The following is a 24,020-nucleotide window of genomic DNA, read 5'->3' on the forward strand; positions in this document are numbered from 1 at the left end:
TCAGCAACCTGAGGTGCAGTTTCCCAGAACCCCCTGCACCTATCTCCTTGAAATGTGGCAGGCTTTATGGCCTCAGCAGGGTCTGACCTCTCTGCATTTTTAATTCAAATCAGGTAAGAAATGACAAAGTTATAGGCAGTTTTGTGATTCCCCATTATAGCCTATGGGTGAAATGTCGAAACAGCAAAACAGTTTCACTGAAACGAAATGGAACAGTGCTTCGAAACTAAACGAAACTGCAAATAAAACACTGACCCATCAAAACGGAAGCTAAACTGAAATGGTGCTGTTTCAAAAAGTCCTAACTTTCACAGACCTGCATTTTCCATATTGGCTTCTACTCTATCCAGGAGAACACAAAAGAACATCACACTCTCCCTATGCTGAAGAAGGATTTGTGCCCAAAAGCTGGCAACGAAGATTTTTCCACTTATTTAGTTGGTCCAATAAAAGATATCAGTTTTACCCAAAAAACCTTATCTGACCAACACGGCTACAACCAAAACCCCCATAGTATGACTTAGGAACAGGAAATACTAGATTCCTCCTGACCAACGCTTATCCGGATTATTCTTAAACACGTCCAAATGACGGAGAGTCCACAATTTCCCAAGGTAATCTGTTCCACTCCCTCACTGTTCTAACTGTACAAAAGCTTTCCTGATGTCCAAACTAAACCTACATTGCTGCAACATCAAGCCGCTGTTCCAGATCCTAACAAAAATAACCTTTGTCTTCTCTAAATTATGGCACCTGATCTTAGGTTGTGGCATTACCCAAAATCTATTACCACACCCATCTAATTATACAGAGGTTCTGAAAACTTGTCATTGTCACAGACCATGGGGAAATTATATAAATACAAGCCCCGGGGCAATATAAGGTGTATGTTTGGTTTTTGTCAGTGCTATTTTTTGTTTGTTTTGTCTTTTACTTTTTTAAACACATAAGCAATAAAATATCGAAAAACTCTACTGAAAAAGTTAGACAGGAATTAGACATCAATGGCAACAATGCTCTAATACAGACTAAGCAGAAATTCTAAAAAGGCATAAAATTCTCCATTAGCAGTGGTATAGATCTTTGGTTTTATCTTTTGTTGAACTATGTTGGCTTCACCCATATTAGGGGTTCCAAGATTTCTTCACTGTGGGGTAGGTTAAGTTTATTTTGTATAATAATGAACTAGATGTGAGAAAGAAAACAGTCTTTTAAAGTATTTCCAATAACATTTTTTTCTGGAATTTCCTAACAGCATTACAGTATTTATGAGCACATGTTAAACAATACCCTTGCACCAGACCTTGCCAAACTTATAGTAAATCATACTATTAAGAAGACTGCATCTAAATTGCATAAGATCAATATGCAATTGGTTCCTGACCTTTTGACATAAAGAGGAAGACTTTATGTAGATCGTGAATGAGTACTATTGATTTGATTTAAACTCCATTAAATGTATTATATATATAAATATACTTGTTTAAATCTTATGCATAGACTTTCATGCATTAGTATTTTTCATTCCATTTCAAGCTGCATTTGCTTATTAGGTTTTAAAAGTATGGTACACCTATATTTGTTTGTTCTGTGGATATGCCTAATAGCTCCAAGTAGGATGAGTAAGCCACTGCATTACTCTATAAACACTCAGTAAAAAACAATCCCTACTCTGCATATAAATTAGAAACTGTTCAGTACCTAAAATAGTAACACAAAGTTTAGGTTGTTTTGTGGAATTTCTGTGCCCTTCCAGAATGTCATGCTGAGCAACAAATATCTGTAAAACAGAAGATAAAGAATTAAGTAACATATACAATCAACCTTAACTCTACCCAATAAACTTATAGTACACATACATGCTATCTGCCTTTGAAATTACTGAACAGAAACAATCTATATTTCCTATATATCCAAATGCATGGCCTACCTCCATTAAAAAATAATACATTGTATGCTGCTGCCAAAACATCTTCACCCTTATTCCAGGGTGCCACCTAACAGCACACTTTCATTTCATCATGCCCCCAAATCATACTTTTCTTGAACCTGCTTAGATTCTCCACGAGATGACTGCCCTGTGTTCCACTACTGACACAGCCTACATTAATTCAGTGCTAATATAAAACATACCAGATGCTTCAAAGAACACAAACGTTTTTACGTTGATCACAAAGAAATCAGAGGGAAATATTTCTTGTAGATGTCAATGGTCATTTACGTAGTTGCAACTATAATGTTGGATTTGCAGCAGAAATCCTACTAAATAAAAGTAAAGGATCCTACATGAGTTCTAAGTGCTTCTCTTCCCTCCTCTACACTGTTTTACTGTGGAAGAGGGATTAAGATTGAGCTTTGAAATGTTTAGACTTGTACTTGTTAGTTGTACCTGTGGTTTCTCTCTCAAAACCTGACAATTTTAATACACAGAGGTTACAGTGAGCATCTCTACATGTGAAATTAATGCAAATGAGTAAACTCCAGCAAATATCATGCTGGAGTTTATTGCTCCCAGATGCAGCATCTTCACGTGCCAGGGACCACAGTACATTGAGCTGGGTCAGAGCAGGCCTGGTTGGCAGGAGGTACAGAGGGGTCAGTCTGTCTGCCTGGGGCTGCTCTGACCTGGCTCAATGTGCTTTGGAGGGGCTGGCTGAGACACAGGCTTCAGTGTGGGGCTAGCTGGCAGGAAGCCCCTGCACTGAAGCACCCTCATGCCCTAGCTAGCCTATCAGCATCTACGCATGTGTTGCTACACATTAATGTACGCCACCACATCTTTACATATGATCGGGGGTGGGGGGAGAGTTGCTTTACTACAGCAAGTCTGAGAGCCCACTGCATCTTGTGTATCAGTGCCCCTATGCTTCAAAAATGGCTGAGGGGTTGGTGAATTTTAGTTAAAGCGTCCCCCGCCTACTGCCATTTTGAAGCATGCAGATGCTGATACATGAGACGCAGAGACTGCTGGAGCATGCTAATTAGTATGCTTCAGCAGACTCAATTAATCAAATTTACTGTGGAGCTAATTAGGCAGTATGGCAGTAAGCATCCCATGTAGATGTGGACAGTAACTAATATAAGCATGAGTAAGAGGACTGGTATGGTTTTTCCCTTTTCTGTGCCCCTCTCTACCAGCGACTTCAAGCTTTTGTAAGCAGTTCTACAGCATCTTCTTTTTCCCCATGCCATTAATCCTTTAGCATCCTTAAAACTTTCCCTTGCAATCTGAGATTTTTTCATCATAGACAGCAGCTTAGCGTATGGACACACTTTACTTTATTTTTCATTACTTTAGCATGAAAGCCTGAAATGTATACTAAATAAATCTGCTCCTTCTACAACACACTTCTCCAGACTGAGCACCTGAGTTCCTTGACCTTCCCACGCTATGTTTCTTGCTCTACCTCTAAGCTAACAACTTCTTTCTTATATCAAAGCTAGCCTCCCTATGGCATGCAGGCCAGGTCAGAACTATAATTATTTCTCTAGATTTCAGGAATTTAAATTTGTATTACCTTCAGATGTCCATCTCTTCCATATCCTGACTCACAAAAGGAAAGAGAGAAGGCTCTGAGCCATGCTAGGAAAATATTTACTCTATGGACCCTGGCACATTAGTAGGGGGCTGAAAGAAAACCTTTATTTTCTCTCCTCCCATCCCAAATACTTGGACCCCCAGATCCAGGAGTAACACAGAGTGGTCTGGACACAATAGAAGGACAAGGACTCTCCAAGTCTTGAACATTAATTTTGTTCCATCTTCAGAGATTAATTCCTTTCCTGAAACTGTCTTGACTATTGCTTCCTACAAAGGATGCCATATACTATCTGGGATGAATATTCCAGTGATTGAAAAGTGATTAAGAACTTTTGCAGATCAGTAGATTCAGGCGAGGGCTGAGAAGCAGGAATGGGGAAGCTCAAGTACTCAGGGCTCTACAAAAATCCAAACTGGGATCACAACATGTCATTACACCAAAGTTCAAAACAGCCCAAGAAAGCATATAGATTTTAGAACACAGAGGAGAGTCGACCTTTACACAGAAGTGGGTTTTCAGAAAGACATAAATGGCCTATTCATCTCAATGTTTTGTTCTCAGCTGAATGAGAACACCCCATGGAGATAAATAAGCCTTAAATAATAGGTCTGAAAGGTGTGAACTGCTTCATTCATCTCAGTGGATGGATCATCTCCCTTTCTCAGTGCCAGTGAATTAAAACCAATGATACCTTCAAGCCTACCTGCTCTCAGCTCAAGCCAGCATATGGGCTTACTACAAACTTCCAGTATGCCTGCTGTCAGCTTCCTAAGCAGAGAGGCATGGCTTTTCTGGGTGACAGATCATATGAGAAAATCAGGGAAAAAGACTTAGAAACAGTAGGGAAGAGATCCACCATTCTCCATGCTAGGTTACTCCCATGTCACCATTCTAGTTTTTTAGGTGTATAAGCTGCCAAACACATGCTGGGGAGGGTGGGGGAGATGGGGAGTTAATTAAAGCAGTTTCTGAAGAGCTTTTGCAATTAAAATGCCATAGCATCACACATTAAGTCCCTACACATTTAAAAATGGCCATGGGATGCTCTAAGTAAAACTCATTTGAGGAGCTTTAGTTAAAGTGCTCCAGTGGCCATTTTTTTACCCTCTGGGGTTTATGCATGTGATGCTGTGGTGATGCTAATTAAATTGCCCAGACCATCATGTGCATCAGCATCTCTGAACTGAAAAATGGTGGTGGGGCGCTTTAACTACAGCTCATCAAAAAGCACTGCCTTTGCCATTTTTCAGTGTGGGGATACTGATACACATGACACTGGAGTCTGCTGGAGTGAGATAATTACCATGCTCCAGAAGACTATTAATCAAGTCTGCTTCACTACACTGCAATTACAACAAGACAGAGCAGTCTCTCTGCATGTGTATAGGCACCCTTTAGTGCTACATACTGTAGTTCCACCCAAAACACGTGGAAAGTATGCTGCTTCACTGCAGGAGGTCTCTCAGTCCACCAACATCCCACAGTTCTCTGATCTCCCCCTCTTAAACCACAGCCATAAGACTGTGGTCCCTATTGTCCCCTGGCTGGGCTGCACACCACTGGGGCTGGAAACAGATGTTACCTTTGTGCTACCATAAAAATATTTATGGAGGCACAAAATGAAAACAGACGGACATCCATACTTTCTGTCATGCCACAAATGATCAAATTTGGGGCCATGACCGAAGGCAGAATTCACCTGGGCTGATTTATTGTGACCTACATCTTCCTGCTTATGACAGAAGAACTCAGGCAGTGTGAAGCTGCCTGGGCTCCCCATCCTCCCTGGGGCAGGATCAGCCCCTTCAAGCCTTGGAAGCATCTGCCTTGCTTTTCCACTTACCCACATGCCTCCCTCTAAGGGATACATCTGGGTTAGCAGAGAAAATCTGGGTTTCAGGGTGCATATCTACAAACAGGGAACCCTGCCTGCTAACATGCACCCTGTGCAGCATGCAGGCAAATCCCTCTGTAAGAGGATCTCCCTGCACACACCTGCAAGCATGGAGGGGAGAGGGGTGTGGAACTCCAGTGGGGGTGTTCCTCCCTCCATGTTTTTGGCCCATACTTTGTTCTACTGCCATAAATGTACACGGACTCCTTGCAAAAAAATTTCCCTGTGTGTGCCCACAAATGCGGGGTGGAGGGGTGTGGAAAGAGGGAGCAAGTTTTCCCTGTTTGCAGACATGTCCCAACTTAGGGCATGGCAACCGGGGATGTCTATAGACATCCCTGAAGCACAGCCAGCTGTTCCATGACATGTGGCAGCACAGCTGATTATGCTTCAAAGCCATCTTTTTCCAGCCTGAATGCCTTTGCAGAAACTTTGCAGCACTTCAGCCAGGAGTACTCTGCACATCTTGCATCACAACATCACATTTTTGTAGCGCTTCAGTTCCTATGGCGCTAGTAGCACTCAAATGGACAATTGTCCACAGCCCCATTCTTAGTCCTTCATCAATGCGTTAACTCTTGACCTGAGTCATCTAAATCCTCTCCCCTGACACCAACCTCCATTATATCCTTTCCCATAATCTCTTCTTCACAGCTCCCTCTCCACCTGTTCTCCTTCTCCTCCATCACTTAATCTCCCCCTCCTCCCAGCAAGCATTCACATGTATAGTTTATTTTCTTTTTGAAAATACTTTGAGTTCCTTCTGGGTTTTCTGATATACACTGATTATGTAATTTTCCTTTCCTGACCAAAAAAAAAAAGGAAAAAAGGAAAAAAAAGAAAACAATAACCTTTTGACAGAGCCAAGACATCTGCTTTCCCTGACCCAAATTTCTGCCAGAGGTCATCATCAAACTAACTATGTCTGGGTATAAATCAGGTTCCGGGCTTACAACGTGTTTTCATGACTCACCCAGCTCATACACAAAAGTACCATTTACCAATCCACACAATCACACCCAGCCACTTATATGGGTTATTGGGCAGAGGCATAACAAGCAAGGTTTGTGCCCTAGGTATGGGTAGTGGCAGTGGCAGTGGCAGTGAAAGCAGCAGCGGCAGCCATGCTCTAAAATGTCAAGATCCTAGGGGTGCCCATGACACCCCCTGGTGGCTCCATGATCGTGTCCTGCTCTGCCCCTTGTCTCATCTGCCATGCCTTGGTGTTAGTTATAATATATAGGGGGACTGCCCACAGGCCTTCCTCTGGACCCCACTGGTCTCTGCCTGTGCCCACTGGTCCCTTGATGGGCTCCACTGGTCTTTAGGTCCCTTACTGAGCCTCACTCTAATCTGCTGTGCCCAGCAAGGTACCCAAAGTTTTAAGGGCTAACTGCATGGCTTCAAATCCTGAGTCATCTAAATCCTCTCCCCTGACACCAACCTCCATTATATCCTTTCCCATAATCTCTTCTTCACAGCTCCCTCCCCACCATCACTTAATCTCCCCCTCCTCCCAGAAAGCATTCACATTTTCTTTTTGAAAATACTTTGAGTTCCTTCTGGGTTTTCTGCTGTGCCCAGCAAGGTACCCAAAGCTTTAAGGGCTAACTGCATGACTCCAAATCCTTCCCTTTACCATGACCCACGTCTTGTGGGTGTTAATTCCTTCTGTTAGGGCTTCAGCCTCATCCCCTTTAATCTAGCTAGGCCTTCTAGCCCAGGCCCACTCTGTTGGACCTGGCTTTGAGGTACTACTTTCAGTCTGTCCCTTCTAGTCACTGGGCCCCTGGACCCTGTCTGCTGGGCCCCAGGCCCCTGTTTGGCTGCGCCCTCTCTGGCACCAGGCCCCGGTCCCTATGCAGCTGCATCTCTGCCTGCTCTCAGATCAATAACTGCTTGAGCCTTGGGCCTGCCTCTGGCATGGCTCAAAGCAGTCAAGTGGCCCCTGGGCACTAATAAGGCCCCTCTACCTCCAATTCCAGCCTCATCCCAAATCACCACTTGAAACAGTAAAGTAAATAAGCCCCTGGGCTGTAACGAACAACAACAATGGAAGCTGTCCCCTGACTCTTTAAGGGGACATATTTTTTTTCACCCCTTGTACCAGTGAACCTCCTAGCAGAGGCTCCTTATGAGCTCTCCGAACCTCAGCGTTCCTAGAAGGCAGCAAAGCAATCAGACCTGTGTCCCTGGGTGCTTCTCCTGGGCAGGATCCTAACCCTGCAGCATACAGGACTAGCCTGGCCTGCCAGCCCAAGCTCCAGGTTTATATGATTTATACCTCTGGCCAGCTGACTGTCTGTAGATACTTGCTAATTGCCCAGTAGCCTGTTGCCCTGGCAACCTGCAGCTGCAGTGCCCTTTCTGCCCTGCAGTGCTCCCTGACTAGGCTACTTAAAGGAACAGAGAGACCCAGGCTCTCTGTTACACATGCCAGAAGTTGGATATATCCAATCTTGCACCCCTTCTAAATTGACACCCAGGGCTACCGCCCTACATGCCCACCCCTAGTTATACTACTGGTTGTCTATACCTAAATTGTTGCCAGAAAACATACTTATGTATGTAAAGTTCTGCTATTGTGTGTGTCCTGGACTGTATCATCTCACCTAAGATTTTTAGCACCTTTCCCCTACTTATGCCTGTTTAGAATTTACAAACTAGATTCCCCAAGTAGTTAGAACCACAGTCTCGCTCTGAGCACAGCAGGCACAACTACATCTACTTAAAACGAGAAAAGGAGAAGCAGATTCTGCTGCTGCCCACCTTTTATATAACTGCACAAGAAGTTGAAGACCTGAGTTTTTGCTTATTTTCATTCATCTGTGGTTCAGAGATACTGCTCTGAATGCCCTGCAGAGTGTCCTAATCACTAGGACACAGATTAAGATGAGGTGGGGAATACTTTATCATCCAGTGAGCTAGACACTCCTGCAGGAGGAGTTCTGTGTTCAAGTCCCAGCTCCAGGAACTGCTTATTAATTAACCCTTACATCAGGGGTGGGCAGAATGTGGCCCGTTAGGCCATTCTATCCGGCCTGCAGGGCCTCTAAAAATTTAGAAAATTAATAGTTATCTGCCCCTGGCTGCCTGTCATGCAGCCCTCGATGGCTTGCCAAAACCCAGTAAGTGGCCCTCCACCCAAAACAATTGCCCACCCCTGCATTAAATAGTCTTTAGGAAAATATTCCAAGCCAGGAATCTAGGACTCTTACTCTCATAGGGTGCCCAACTCACTGCACTTCATAACCATGCTCCCTCAATTACTATGCCTCTGATCACATAAATATAATATTTCTTTCTACCCCTGAATGAAGTTCAACAGGACACCTGGAAGGTACCTCTGGCCCAGTCTAATAGTTAGGACTCCTTCTGGGGGCTTCTGATTTAGTAAGATTTACTAAAAGTTAGTCAAGATTTTACCCATTTCCTTGCTGAGCACTCTCCCCATAGCCTATTATATATATGGCAGGCACTATGGGCACTTGTGCATGTGATGCCATTAACATGTGCACGTGATGAAAATGTCATTTGGTGTGAATTAATGGCATTACAATATACACATGCAAGACTTTTGGAGGTTTTAAATGACTACATCATTGCAAACTGAAATATATCTTTAGTTTGCAATGTTGCAAAATGCAATGATGCAGCTGTCAGCTTGCCCCCTGGCCATGGGAGAGGCAGGGAGGCTCTGAGAAAAAAAAAAGGATTGGGCCCCTCTCCACTTCTGCCTTCAGTGCTGCCTCTGAGCTGGGGCAGCATCTGGCCCACTAGCAATCCACCCAGGTGGCCCTGGGGGTGCTACCACTGCGTAGGGAAGGATAAGGGCCCCCTGCAGCTTCTCCCCCTGGCAGCTCCTCCCCATCCCCCACCCCTCCCCATTGAACAAGCTCTAACAGATGCCAAAAAAAACATAGAAATTGAAATGGTGGGTTTCAATTTAGAGGGCATAGAATAAAACATTGGGAATTAAACCCCCATCACATACACAAGTGCCTTAAGATTACATCCACCTGCTGCATTTTAAGAGAAAAGGATGGGTCACCCCTACCCAAAAGGGTGCAACTTAGGATCCTACATTCAGGAGAAAGCTTAAGCCTGTGAGTCCCAGTCTCATCAGCATCTTACTCAGAGATGCATGGAGATGCCAAAATCCAGTAAAGACATGGGATTTCAAATACAGCTTTCTCTTAAGTGTTTACTATGACCTGATTCATATATAATCCTCATCAACATGCTGACTTAAATTTCTTCATTTTCACCATTCACTGTATATGGAACTTGGGTGCCTACCTTGGATATGCAAATTGTATTACAGAAGCCAGGTACCAACGTGTTATCACCGCCAAGCCTAAGCCCCTGTGTTGATGTGGCTGTTTATTTACTGGAGCTCTGACTCAGAAAAGATTATTGCTTTCCCTATTACCATTCTTGTAGGCACTGCTGCTGCTTTAAACTTTCCCTGTGCAATGATCTACAGTGGGCAGCAACATATGTTGAGTTCCCACATTCTCCTTCTGTTCTAAAACAAAAGTAATATTTATATAATTGTTTTTCAACAGTAGCAATATGTTCCAAGCTTCATATTGTGGAATGTGTTCCTAGATTTTTCAGTCCTTGTAAATTTTGTATTTAACTATTCTCTGCTTTCCTGTTAACATTTTTCAATGAACATACTGAAATATTTAATCCATCTCTAGCCCTAGACTCCAAGCCTGCAACTGACACTGTATAGGCAAGCTGTCAGTCCCACGACAACATCTGTTTACTCACTGAGTTCAATGAAGCACAGTGTAGACAAGCAGGTCTGCCTTGGTAAAAATCAATTGTAGAACTAGACCCCCCAATATTTATTTAAAAGTTTTTGGAATACCTTGATTCAGAAAGGATTTTAAATGGGTAGAAAATCCATTTTGAAATTCAGCCGTCTAGTGCTCCATGCCTGGCATTTTTCTCTTCTTTATTGGCTTTATTGCTTGCATGACCTTTCATTTTGAAATAGGAGCAGTCAGCAAATCCTTGGCAGTTTATTTCAGCTGAAGATTTCCTAGTCTCTTAAGAAAGGCTGCATAACTCTTTTCCTGTTGTGCAGGACACTGCAATGTATAACTTGGCCAAGAAGTTAAATGTTTTACTGATCACCTGCTGATCAGTAATTAACTTCATATCCTCCCCTTGGCTTAATGCAATATGAGCATATTAATTTGCTTCTCAAGGAATGCTGACAATTTGCCTGACCATTCACCTATATTTATGAAATATGTGATTTAGAGAGAACAAAACAACTCTTCTGCTTGGTGTGCAATTATCCATACAGTGAACTAGTTAGTTTGCAACTTCTAAGACTCTTCTTCTACTCTAAAACTTGGAACTTTTCTCCTACCTTAATTTTTTTTGGTTATTCTCTACTTTTCAATTCAGATACTTCTGACTGTTGAGGTATTGGTCAGATCAGAAGTACCAGAACATTATAAGAAGCGTCATTACATAAAAGCAGAACAGATGTGCACACCATTCCTGCCTTGATCTCAAAGACACTTATCTCCAGATCACAAGGCATAAATAACTTTACCAATTTCAAAAAGATTACTAGTTTCCATAGGAAAGGACCTGAAGAAGCAACTTAACTCTGGGAAAGGGTGAAAGAGCTACAAGACTGCAACAAGTGGTGCAAAAGCGAAACAAGCAGGTCCAATGCAAAATACATCCCATGCATGTATACTTATGCAAGAATAAAATGGAGAAAAAAATAAACTGGAAGCTTCAGCTTGTGAAAAAAGCTATGATCTGATTGGCATCACAGAGACCTGGTGAGATAGCTTTTATGACTGGAGTGTCAACATTGAGGGCTGCACTGTGGTTTGGAAGGACAGGGCTGGGAAAAAGGTGGTGGTGTTTCTTTGTATATCAAACACACACACATGTTCCCTGGTTCAGGAGGAAGAAGACTGCAAAGCAGAAGGCATTTGGGTAAAGATGACAGGTGAAAGATGCAGCACTGATATAATCATATAATTATAGGCTACCAAACCAGGAAGAAGAGGTGGATGAAGCACTCTTCAAGCAAATGACAAGTATATCCAAAAGCTATGGGATGGTATTGATAGGAGACTTCAATTTCCCCAACATCTGCTGGAAGAACAATATAGCCAAATATAAAATGTCAATCCAGTTCCTAATTCGTGTGCAAAACAACTTTGTGTTCCAGAAAATGTAAGATACAAGTAGGGAAACATCTATCTTGGATCTTGTCCTGACCAACAGGGAATAATTGGTGTAGGATGTGAAGGTGATGGGTAACTTGGGAGGAAGCAATCATAATACTGAAAAATTACAGATCCTGAAACAGAGAAAGCATGAGGTCACCAAAATTAGGATGTTAGATTTTAGAAAGGCAGATTTCATATGACTTAAAGTGTTAATAGGTATGGTATCATGAAAGGATAGATTGAAAGATAAAAGGCACCCAGGAAGGCTGGGAGCTTCTAAAGGGAAGCCAAAACATAAACTGTCTTAGCACGATGGAAGCACAAGAAGAATGACAAGAGACCAATGGTGCTGTACAAGGAGTTTCTAAAATACCTCAAATGAAAAAATGAAAACATATAGGCAATGAAAGAATGGGTAGGTCACCAAGGAAGTATTACTAGGAAATTGCAAGGACCTGGAGGGACAACATCAGGAAGGAAAAGACAAAGATCAATCTGCACTTGGCAAAGGAAGTTAAGGACAAGAAGAAGAGATTCTATTTGTATGTTTGCCAAAAAAATAGGAACAAGGAAGCTGTGGGTCCTCTGTTAACAAGATGGGGGGACTCCTAGTAGAAAATGCAAAGAGGTAGATATGACCCTATAGCCAGGAGCCTCCGGCTTTGGTCCCAGCAGGAGCATTGGCACACCCCAGTCAATTTCCCAAGCCTTCATAGAAACAGGGACACTTACTGCCATGTTTCCCCTGCTTTACTAGTGGCCAGTTAAGGTCTTAGGTCTGTGTTGTGTCAGGGTTGACTGTAGTCTTATGCAGAGTTTAGATCATGGCTTGTATGGGATGGTTGGAAAGGAATGATCCTTCCTCACACAGGGGGTTGGACTACATCACAGATGCTTAACCCCTGGCCCATGGGCCATATCTGGCCCCCTGGTGCCACATCATCTAGCCCACAGGGCTCTCCATGGGTCTGTGTGGAGCCCTGTGAGCCATGGCCCTGCATGCTAGAGCAAGCATACAGGGTGGTGTGGGACCTTAGGTCCCAATCCCAGCACATAGGGGTGGTACAGGGCTCTGGTGCCCAATCCTGGCACACAGGGTTGGCTGGGCCTAATCTGGCCCATGGAACAGCCCCGTAGAATACATCTTGCCCACGAGACCAAAACCTTAAACACTACTGGGCTACTTGACCTCTAAAGGGCCCTGCCAGCCCTACTTATATACAACTGTATAATGTCAATTTATTATTCCAGGGGTTTTCAACCAGGGGTACATAGTACTTGGGAAGCCCCCAGGGGCTACATGGCAGCAATGAGAAGTGGAGGGGAGACACTTCTGGTTGTGCCGCTGACACTTCTGGTTTTGCCACCAGGACTTCTGGTTTCACTGCTGCACGCAGGAATCTCCCCCCCTCGCTGAACCCCTCTCCACTTGACTCACCACTGGAGGACCCCCACACACATACTTGTCAACCAGCCAGGGGACTCCCTGGTTCTTGATTTGCTGCCGGGGGTATACCAACCAAAAAAGGTTGAAAACCAGTGTGTTATTCAAATGTTCATGAGTTGTACTTCTGTTTTAGAAATGGGGATACAGATGCAGAGAATACAGTGATACCTTCAATCAATATAGAGGAGATAAACAGAATAGATAGAAAGAGATATGGACAACCAAATCTTCAAATTTGATTATCCATACTTACACATTTGTGACAAAGGATGTAGGATCTATCAATAATTAACAGTGTGGGGAGGGAATTGTATTAAGATTGAGTCACAAAAAGCCTTTGAATCACAAAGCCAAACTGCTATCTGTTTGGTCAGTTACCATACCTAGAAGACCTGTTTCCCTTCTAAACCATTTTCTGGACAACATGGGAATCCAAGGCTAGGAACAGACACTCAAAAAGCCTGAGCCCGAATTGATTCAATCTTTGCAAGTTAATCTAGCTTGCAAAGCTTCAACAGACTTGGAGTTGGATAGACAATCCCTTTTCATTCCAGAAATGCAGGCACATGACTGCAGTGGCTCAGACTAGAGGCCAGGGTGTGCTACAGTAGCCCTCTCTCCCCTTCTACTGAGCTGAGCCAAGAAAGGGGGGCCAGGCCCCAGCAGGACACATGGGAAGGAGTTCCCCCTCCACCACCGTTGATAACAGAGCATTTAGTTGCACAGCAGGGAATTACACAGGGAGTCATTAGCATTTATCAGGCTCAAACAAATAACAAGTATTTATTAACATCAAACAAAACAAAGCCTCTCTCATTAGTCCAAGCTTTTCTTAAACAACTTTTTCCAAGAAAGGAACAGACGGACATTACCAGCTGCCTATGATTAGCTCCAAAAAGCTCTAAGCTGACACTCTCCTGTCTGCCTCTGCCCTGTCTCCCACAGCATGGACTATAGCCAGCATGTGGTATACTAGCTAATGCTGAGAGGTGTCTGTGTAAGGCAGAGGGGAGGGGGTAATCCCTGCTTGAGCAGGGAGTGGTGAGGGGGAGGGAGTTGTACGCAGCCTGTGCCAGAGCTCCAGCCAGGGAGCAGAGGGAAAGGGCCAACCCAGCTCTCTGGAGCAGAAAGCCCCTCCCAGAGCTGCAAAGCCTCTGGGATGCTGGGGAACTTTGGTTTAACTTAAACCAGGAAGGGGTCTGGGACAGACATTGCAAAAACAGGTTTGACCCAAATCAGTTAAGACTGATACTACCTTCAACCAGGTTTATCTCAAAGCAGTTTCAACCATTTTCAAACTGGTTTATGTGCACAGACATCTCTTACAAGTTTAAATCAGTTTCTAATAAGTTAAACCAGTTTATGTGTAATGTCTGTCCCTAGCCCAAATGTTTACACAACTATTGTATATGGTCATTTTCCAGGGACTGCTTGGAGACATGGACGATTGCATACATGACTGGGTATGTTTGTTACCAAACATTATGCAGCCAGCTAAGGAAGATTTAGTTTCAGTAACTTATTAAATATCGTAAGCAAATCATCATCAGAGTTAAAAACAAAAGTCAGATCTTTGGGTATTCATGCACTTTAACCTCATGTTTCATGCACTTTAACTTCAAAACTATCATCCTTTTACCCTATAAAAATGGAAGGATGAGAGCAAAGATAACATTTCTGTGCAGGCACACAATACCAGTTGAAGACATAAAAGCAAAATCAAATAGTACAAAGTAAAATAAATTAGAAATGAAAGAAAATAAAATTGCAGCAGAAAGTCACAAGTGATATCTGTGAAAGAGAGCTTCTAACATGCAGTAGGTTTTACAAGTTTCAGTAGCCTCGGGCCTCTTTTGGCATAAATTATTAATTTTTGCAGGGCTAATTTTTGCAGTTCAGAACTTGCTTTAAGTAACAGGGAACGCTCAAACTATTATTGCTCATTATCATGAATGAAAGATTTTCCAAGGCCCCTAAAGATAAAGGCATTAGTAAAGCAACATTACCCTTTACTAACTCCTAGTTTCTTATAAGTCACTTGCATCAGAAACTCATTTCCACTTAGCAGAACTCTCTGTTTTACTCCTTTATAATAAGATTTGTGTCACATTGTGGCATTTTGAACTTCTCTATGTAGGAGAGTTTGCTGGTAATATTATCTTGTGTGGGCAAAAGAACATTCTTGGTACACCCAATGGGGGAGAGTAAGAACCAAAAAAGCAAAACAGAGGCCAGGAACAGGGCACAGAAATGTGCAGAGGAGTCAAAGTTCCTGTACATCCTGGTGCTTTTCTGTTATCTAGACCGAGCATGAGTTAGTTATTTCATCCAAACTTGGGGTGACTAAAAATGTTCACTACCGAGAAAAAGGATTTGTAGCCCTGTCTCTGTCCACCGATCATTCTAAAACCCATGAAATCTCACTGAACATCCTCTAGTAATTTCCTATAACCAGTCAGAAATTACTAACTTTGCATGAACACCTCTTGAAGTTAAACTTGGAGTTCACACATGACTTGCATAAGACAAGCAATCAATGTGTTGTATGCACTTTCTTTCAAATTCTGTCTGAACTAAGAAAGGCAATAGATTTTCTTAAAAAATACACTGGCAACTAATGTATTAGCACAGGAATCAGTAAACCTTTTGCAATGACAGGCTGAACTAATACAGCTCAGCCCTGGTTTAAGACCCAGATATTACCATTTCTGCTGCCACTGAACGCCCCTGTTGCAAAATGTTGTTGCATACTTTTGTTTCCCTATGGCCATGGGCTGGATACAATCTCTTTGCAGGCCAGATTCAGCTCATAGATTATAGATTGCCAACCCTTGTGTTAGTACAGTCAGACACTGTAATCATGTTCAATGTCCAGAGATTATTTTTTTCTTTAAATCAATAAGAAAAATTGAATGCTAAACACATACAGAAAAAAATACTAGCTCTAATTGTTAAGCACCAAGAATGTACTCAGTACGATAGAAAAAACTTTGGCTTGATGTAAATAAAGGTACAAAATAACTGAACCTAAAATCTCCCTGACTGACTGGAGAATATATATATATCCTTTTTTAAAATAGCATGTGAATCAATTTAAATTAGGATTAGCAGAAAATATTTTAAAACAGAATTTGAAATAAGATAGGTGATTAATATCTGTCTTGGGTGCCATGGATAGGAGGAAGTTCAAATATGGGACAAGTTGGCACTTAGTCCTACACTTTCTCTACGTAAATAAAACTGCAGTCACTTTACTAAAAACAGTAGGATAGAAGAAATCTGTTTCATAGGAGAGGAAAATGACAAAATCAGATTACCTTACAGAGGCTATATTCTAAAACTTTCACTCTTTGTTAGCAACTCCTGTTTCCTTTCTGTCATGCCATGTGCCCATCATTCAAGATGTGATTCTACTGCTTCACTTTGTCTAAGCAACATAGAACAATCTCTTCACGATAGTATTCAAACAAATAGGTGGTAGTTATTTTCTGTGATTAGCAGCTTCTGCACTGTAACATTAGTCTCAGGAAAGTGGAAGACGAAACATTACCAATAATTCCTTATGATGGAATTACCCATTAGCGGGCATTTGGGATTTGAGGCTTGTTTCCTTTCTTCCATATTTATGGGTCACTTTATAATGCCAGTATGTTCTACTGCCCATGATAGTACAGGCTTCTAGCTCTTCTTCAGTGCCTGTGATTATATTAAACTAGAACGTTCACCTACAAAGTTGATATATATGCTAGAGAGCTTCAACTATTCTCTTAAGTCAGGTGAGAGCAGACTGTTTTTGAAGAGGTCCTGAGCCCTCACCATGCTGCTGGATGAGTATAGGTGAGCTAATCCTGTTGATATCTCTTTATGTGATATGTTACAAGTTGTAATGTAGAAGGAGGTTCATCTGTATATAGTAATTATATCCCTCATTGAAAATATATATAAGTTCTTAATGTCTCCCTTTTTATTGAGTTTTCATGCATCTTGATGGCTTTCAGTTTGAGCTATCAGTAATAGTCTACAGGTATACAAGAGGAACAACTTGAACATCTCTGAAATACGCTTACACAGTAAAGTATGTTTTAATTTGGCTAAATTTTAGTACTAAGCTGAAACAAGAACTAAAAGTACAGCATAAAAATATACTGCTAAACTCACACTTTAATACCATTAATGGGAGAAGAGATTCATCATAATGAAATGGACCTCCTTTTGAGGAACACAGGGGTACAGAGGTTCCTTAATGAAGACTCCCCCAGGCAAAAAATGTAAAATCTGCCAAGTGACTTAACAGCATGGACCTATTCAGGAAAAGAGAAAGCTATAACCACAGATGCAGCCAAGTCCATAGCAACCCTAGGGAGACAATTAGGACTGCAGTATATTAGGCCTATGAAAGGGCTGAAATAATCTGTGTATTCTGACATGTCCTCGTGTAATTAGCCAGGTTTTGTTCCTTGGATATTTTATTAACAAATCTAACAAGAAGTATCTTAGAAGAACCAAGAGCTGGAAGTCATGTATGTGTATGTGTCTGTTTGAGTGTTTTGTAGTTGAGCCTTTTATGAAAGGTGTTTTGTTATAACAAATTGGATTAGGAAAAACAGCCTCGTCTCACATGTAATGAAAATCTATTTTATTCTTTCATTAGCAGGTGAAGAGCCTACATATTCACCCATTAGACTTTCCTCAGGGCAAGTTTCCAGCAGTGAGAAAAGTGCCTGGCTTAATATACTTTTAAAAATATGTAGAAGTACACTGATAACACCCATTAGTCCTCATCTGAGTAGTACAGATTTAGAGCAGCAGCTCGCACCCCACAGTGCTACTAAATTAACAAAAGTGCTTCCAAACTTAGCAGCAAATCACTTACAGAGAGTAATTAAACTGAAAACAGGCCATGAAATAGTTCGATAAAACATGATACTGGTCAAGCAAAATATTCAGGAGCAAGGCACAGAGTTCGGTCACACAATTCCCATTAAAATAAGAGGCATAATGCTCAGATTTGAGATAACAAGCATTTCTGAGACATCTAAATCAATGTCTAATAGATAGAAATATCTATACCTTTGAAAGTTAGCTGTGGGGTACCTGAGCCCTTCAAAATGAGTCTGCAGCTCCTTCCAGTCCCTCAGCATGTAAGCTAGAGCAGTGCACTCTTGCTGCTTTAAAAAGGGAAATATCTAAAAGAATAATGAGTATAATTAAGCCTAAATAAAGCCTAAATAATTCACTTCATATCTTCACTGAATTTGGACTATCTTTTCAACAATGCTCAATTTCAAGTAAAATTCCTTGTTTTTTTATTGAAAATGTAATAGCCAAGTTGTGAGAGCATCTGACATACTTGGCAGAAGTAATTTATTGCATTTAGGCAAGACTTAAAAATGAAAGTACAGAGAACGTGTATAGGTAGTAGTAGCAGTTACAGCAACATAGGCTTGCTATAGAAAACAATCTGATCATAGACTTAATCTGACTCAGAATCCTGAAAAGGATCTCTACCTGTACTTGTTGGTCATTTATTCTCCCTTTATTTATTCACACTTTAGTCTTTATGCAAACGTTTTCCTAAGAAAACTTAAACATCTGTGTGAGAGAACGAGCACGTAAGTGATGAAAAGACCTGGTGGATGCCGCTTCCAGAGCCAATACCATATTAAGATAGAAGCTCCGAGAGCGGAGCAAAGAGAAGAAATGGGCATTTCAGCAAAAAAGGGAACTGACAAGGAGTGAGAAAAAAGGAAGAAAGAGGATCTCTAAGGGATCAGAGACTTACCTTGAGACTCCTCACAGCGCCAAGGAAGAGCGGATCCCTGAGGAGATAAACCGCGGGATGCATCAGATGCTGTGGATTTGCAAAAGTAAACAAAGAAAGTTTTATCTCTTAGCCTGGGAGACGGTGCCCAGTTGTACACCAGTGGAATTCAGGACACCAGTCAGGTCTAAGGTAAAAAGTAGACACATTTATCATCTTGTCAAAGACGGTGTGAAGAGCGGGGTTTGATAGAAGCCCGAAGAAAAAAAAACATCTTTTGAAAACAGACAGACAAGGTAGAAGGAGATTTGCTCATTAACACCAGATTCTGTTTAGCTTAGTTGGTAGTTATTATATAAGGACTTTATATAAGTAGAATTACCAGTATTGTTATTTGAGTTAAGGTTAAAAAAAAAAATTGTGCAGAGTGTGAAAAGATAAATATAAAGACAAATTCAATCTGAATCCAACTGTAATTACCTATATCGTCAAACGCGTGCGGATATCCAGAGAAGCAAGTGAGATAATTTACCCATAGTGGTCGTGAACCCCTGATAGAGACATAATTCGAACAAACGATCGACCGAAAAAAAAGAGAGATAAGACATAGCAACCCTCCCGACTAGTGACATTAAAAAAAAATCTGAATATAATTATAACATCCAAAACGTGGCAGGTGGGAAAAGTCGGGACACCGGCAGTCCGTTAGGTGATTATATAGGGGTACGAGCACCACCACCGCAATCTATAATAACATGTCTTAAACAACAACGTCATTTTTGTGAACAGCAGTTGATTTAATAAGGTACTTAACTACAGAAAATACATTTTCAGCTACCTCACAGTGACCACTTCTTTGTATAAATGCATTGGAGACGTATGTGTCAAAGCAGACTTCTAGGGCACAATAAAACTCATAAGGAAACCCTGACTCAAGGCACTATGCAGCTAGCCTTTGTTTTAAGAGAATATGCAAGAATATCACTTTGTTTTCCTGTTATGGTATCACTAAGTGATTTCTCATTCCAAAAGTATTATTCAACCTTTATTCTTCAAGTACAATTAAAATGGTATAGTTCTATAGAAAAAAAAAATCTAGGCATCATGCTACAGTGGGTAGAGAAAACATATAGAAAAGTTTTCTTCTAGAAACCCTGGTAAAGTCATCTTGCCCCCTTGCCCCAAAGCAGAGAAATCTCCATAGTCTTCACCTTCTTGTCTAGAAGCTACCTTTTTTTTTAACTTCCCTCCCCAACAGGAATACTGGTGCTTTAGAGAAATTTTAAAGTAGGCTTTGGTGAACTTACTGTTTTTAGTACTAAAGAAATTTGAGCATGCAGGTTTACATTTTGGCTTCAACATTACATACTTTACATTCTACTTAAGTGAGATGGGGTGGGGGGTAGAGGGGAAGGGAATAGGAAAGACAGGGAGAAATAGAAGAAAAATCCACTGACATGCTAGAGACAGAAAGATTAGAAAGGGACCCTAGGTTTATTACCTCATCCCATGGTGATGGTGCTATTACTTCACTTCCCCAAACAACTTATTTTGAATTCCCTCTAAGGTGGTAAGAAAGTTTAACTTGGACTTCCTTTAACACTATAACTCCCTCCCTCCCAAGGTCTATGAGCTCTTTTGTAACAGGGTTCACAAAAACTTCCCTTCTTTAGCATACTTTAAAAACTAGAGATTAGCTCCTGAAGTCAGTCTTCTTCTAGGCCTAGTTTTCCATGCAGCCATCTCCCACCTGATTATAGAGACTTCTCTTAGTCCATCCTTTTCTAGAAATCTGTCCAGAGACCATTGAAAGAAAGAAAATGCTTACCCTAAATCAATTCTCAAACATACTTGTTTTCTCCTCTTGTCCAGCTTCTCTTTGCTTCAAGCTTCTCCAAAAAGCCCCATCAAGTCTACCGGTTTTTCCCAATTCTTCCACCATTGTAACAGATTTTCCTCCCTGGGTCCCCATTTATGAAGAAGCCCAGACTTCCTGCCTTACTTCGGACTCCTGCCTTCAACTCTGATTTTGTAGACTTATTAATACACACCAACCCTTTTTCAGATTTTCTCATAGTAAGCACTATTCCCATGCATGTATTTTCCTGCCTCAATTCCCAACATGCATTGCTGCTCACCCAGCAGTTATCAGGTCCCGTTTAGAACTGCATCCAACAGAATTCTTTGGCTATAAGCCACTTTGGGATGAGGTCTTCTAGATTCCTTTAAAGAGATTAACAAACTCTTTTAGAGGGAAATGAAACATAAATTGCATCAAGCTATGGTTGTTTAATGTGGGTGCTTATGGGTTTTAATGTGGGTGATGCACCTTACTTCCCCCCCATATTCATCACATTTTCTCCTGCTGAACAGTGATCAACCACAGGCTTTTTGTTTTTCTGCTCCTTGAAACTCACCCAAACCTGTGCACATTATAGCAAAAGGGACCTGCAGCACGCAAGACTCTCCGGTCCCCGTACTGGTTAACAGAATGGACTGAGTGAAGGGGGCACTCTCAAAACAGTACAACAGATGCACTTTTCCTGTTTCCTTCCTAAGGAACAATGCATCTTAATGTTTCCACTGAGAAAAATTAGCACCACACAGACCCTAGTACAAAGCTGCTGCCGGGAGCTGCAGTATAGTCTATTACATAGAACATAAGTAGCATAGCTATTGTGGCAGCTAAATTTGGCATATTCATAATTCTTAATGTATGGCACTGACTATAAAACCATATGGTCTACTTTGAAAATTGCAAGTACTCTTAATTACAAGAGAAAAGGTCTGCAAGCTCACATTCATTTCTGAAATCTAAAGTCATGGAAAAATAGTTTGAGTCTCACAGAACCTTTAACTCTAAACAAGACTCATTCCCTCTAGTTTAGGTGCAAAAACAGCACTCCTCTCAGAACAAGTTCAAATGATTTGAGCTAAAAGCCACTAATGATGAAGGCACTCAGTATTACAGCCACTAAAGTCATTCAGCAAAAGATGGTATGAAGGGAGGGCCTCTTCAGATTCGGCCATAACTGTAAGGAAAAATGTTGGAGGTATTACTGAGGAGCTATACAAAACCGCTTCTGCTTTCATTACATAAAAAAGGTAAAATATAGAAGGCCAAAAGGAAAAAAATGTAAGTCTGGGGTTGAATTATACCTATCTAGTTGCACTGAGGCTAAAAACATTTACACAGAAGGAAATGAAATATATTAATGGCAGTGTGTTCTTAAAGACTATTGGGGGGGGGTTAACACACAGAGAGAAATTCCATATTTTATGTAAAACATTTAACATTAACAGCCTTAAAAGAATGTTTTCCACGGAGCAGGCCTGGTTTAAATTTCATTTTCACTTTTCAGTGAGGTCCTGTTGAAAAGGAGAAAAAAAATCTAGCTGTGATATTTGTATAATAGCTTGTTATCAAGATATCAAAGGGCTAGATTCACAATGGGGACTTAGCTGTTGCGGCACTGAGTAGTCCATCACCTAATGTTTAGGAATCTGCCCATCCAAGAGAATTCATAATGTTTAAATTGGGCCTTCCTGTACAAGGTACAGGACGTTGGCACCAAAGTAAGGGACGCAACACAAGCCAGCTGACTGAGTGGTGAGTTGCAAAAGATAGCCAGCATTGAACTGAAGACAAAAAACAGTTAAATAGTTTGAGACGTAGTTACCATATTCAGATTAGCAAACTGCTGCTACTTTCCACTTAGGATTTGCAGCTCTGGACCTAGGGTGGTGGGGAGGGAGTAGTGGTGCAGCTGCACCGCTCTTTAATTCCTGCTCCATCCAAAAACTTTAAAACAAACTGCCTGGGTGGGGCAGCAGCATTTCTACTCAGGTAGTGATGAAGTCAATTGATTCCATGGCTTATTATAATCTACCTGATCCCTGCTGATCTCTCTTCAGAGAGGTTAATGGCTCTCTCTCATTTTTAACAGTTTTGATATTCCATTAATCAAACTATTCTTTCTTCTGCAATTTTGGCTCTCTGTTTGCTATTCCCAGTAATGTCTCTCTTCTATTTCACAGCCCTGCAGACCATTTTTTAGCTCCAGCTAAAAACTCTCTCTCAGATGGGGTAATATTAACTCAGGTGTGGAAATGACTGATAGCGAAGTGTTAGATGCATTGTCAAGATGCTCCAGCAGGCTAGATTTTGTATTACAAATCTTAATAAGAGAAGTTCATTTAACTATAATGATTATAGGACTAATAAAACAGTAATCTTTAAATTATTTTGCCTTCTTTGATGTGTTTTTTTTAAGCTTAATATATAATCTAGTATATTAGTGCACATTCTAATAAAGCTTTACTTAGTTTTACTTTGATGGCAAACTGAATAATACTGCTCTGGGACCCTAGAATATATTAGTAAATCTTCTAGTTTTTTTCTAACAAGAAAAATATGTGTTGTGTTGATGCACCACAACATCAGCATTCCCTTTTTCAAAATCCTACATCTGCCCAGGAGGTATGCAAGTCCTTTCTTTCAAAAAGAATGGAGTACTTATCATTCCTTTCTTACAAACAGTGGCTATAAGTGGAAAGAAACCCAAGCTTTATGAAATAGCTCATCAGTTGAAGCAAGGAATTTAAATTTAGTTCTCTCCTCTTCTCACATTTTCTACCTCCCAAGAGAGTAGACTAGGTATCTGTCTAGAAGGTATCTGGAATAGGTATGTTGTGGGCGGTGGGGGGGGAGCATGGAAAAGAGGGGAAGAGGGGAGGAAATCTTCTTACCTCCTGTTGAATCTGTTCTATTTTTTACATGGAAAAAGTTAATGCTAATTTGTTCAGAAAAAGGTAGAGAATAATGTTTGTGCATAATTCCGTAGCCTACAGGTTATTGCACTTACATGAAGGTGAGGAGTCCTGGCTTTCAGTCTCCTCTGAATACTTAACATGAAATAGTGAATTATTCAGTGAAACAGCAACCAGAACTCAGGTACTGGCTGATGTTGAAAGGATAGCTGTCTTCAAAGTTAGGCTTGAGTTATTTTATATGTGCATGTGTGTATCTATCTATGTAAATCTAGATATTGATATCTAGATCAGTATCTAGACATCAATATAGATATCTATATAGATATAGATATCAATAGATTAGATACATACAGATGAACACGCACATACCTAGGGCTACCATATTTCC

At 41.1% G+C, this 24,020-nt stretch overlaps 1 long non-coding RNA gene across 1 annotated transcript; it reads right to left on the reverse strand.

Annotated features, from left to right (window-relative positions):
* Positions 1-1,700: 1,700 nt before the first annotated feature.
* On the reverse strand, positions 1,701-19,351 carry LOC149869033 (uncharacterized). Its single transcript, XR_016441058.1, has 3 exons — positions 18,881-19,351; positions 18,169-18,284; positions 1,701-1,780 (listed from the first exon to the last, which is right to left on the reverse strand). It is a non-coding gene; the product is annotated as an uncharacterized LOC149869033 (long non-coding RNA).
* Between the last annotated feature and the right edge of the window lie 4,669 nt (positions 19,352-24,020).

The sequence above is a fragment of the Crocodylus siamensis genome, chromosome 3 (genome assembly GCF_052110815.1).
Source record: "Crocodylus siamensis isolate JL-2025a chromosome 3, ASM5211081v1, whole genome shotgun sequence".
NCBI classification, from domain to species: Eukaryota; Metazoa; Chordata; order Crocodylia; family Crocodylidae; genus Crocodylus; species Crocodylus siamensis.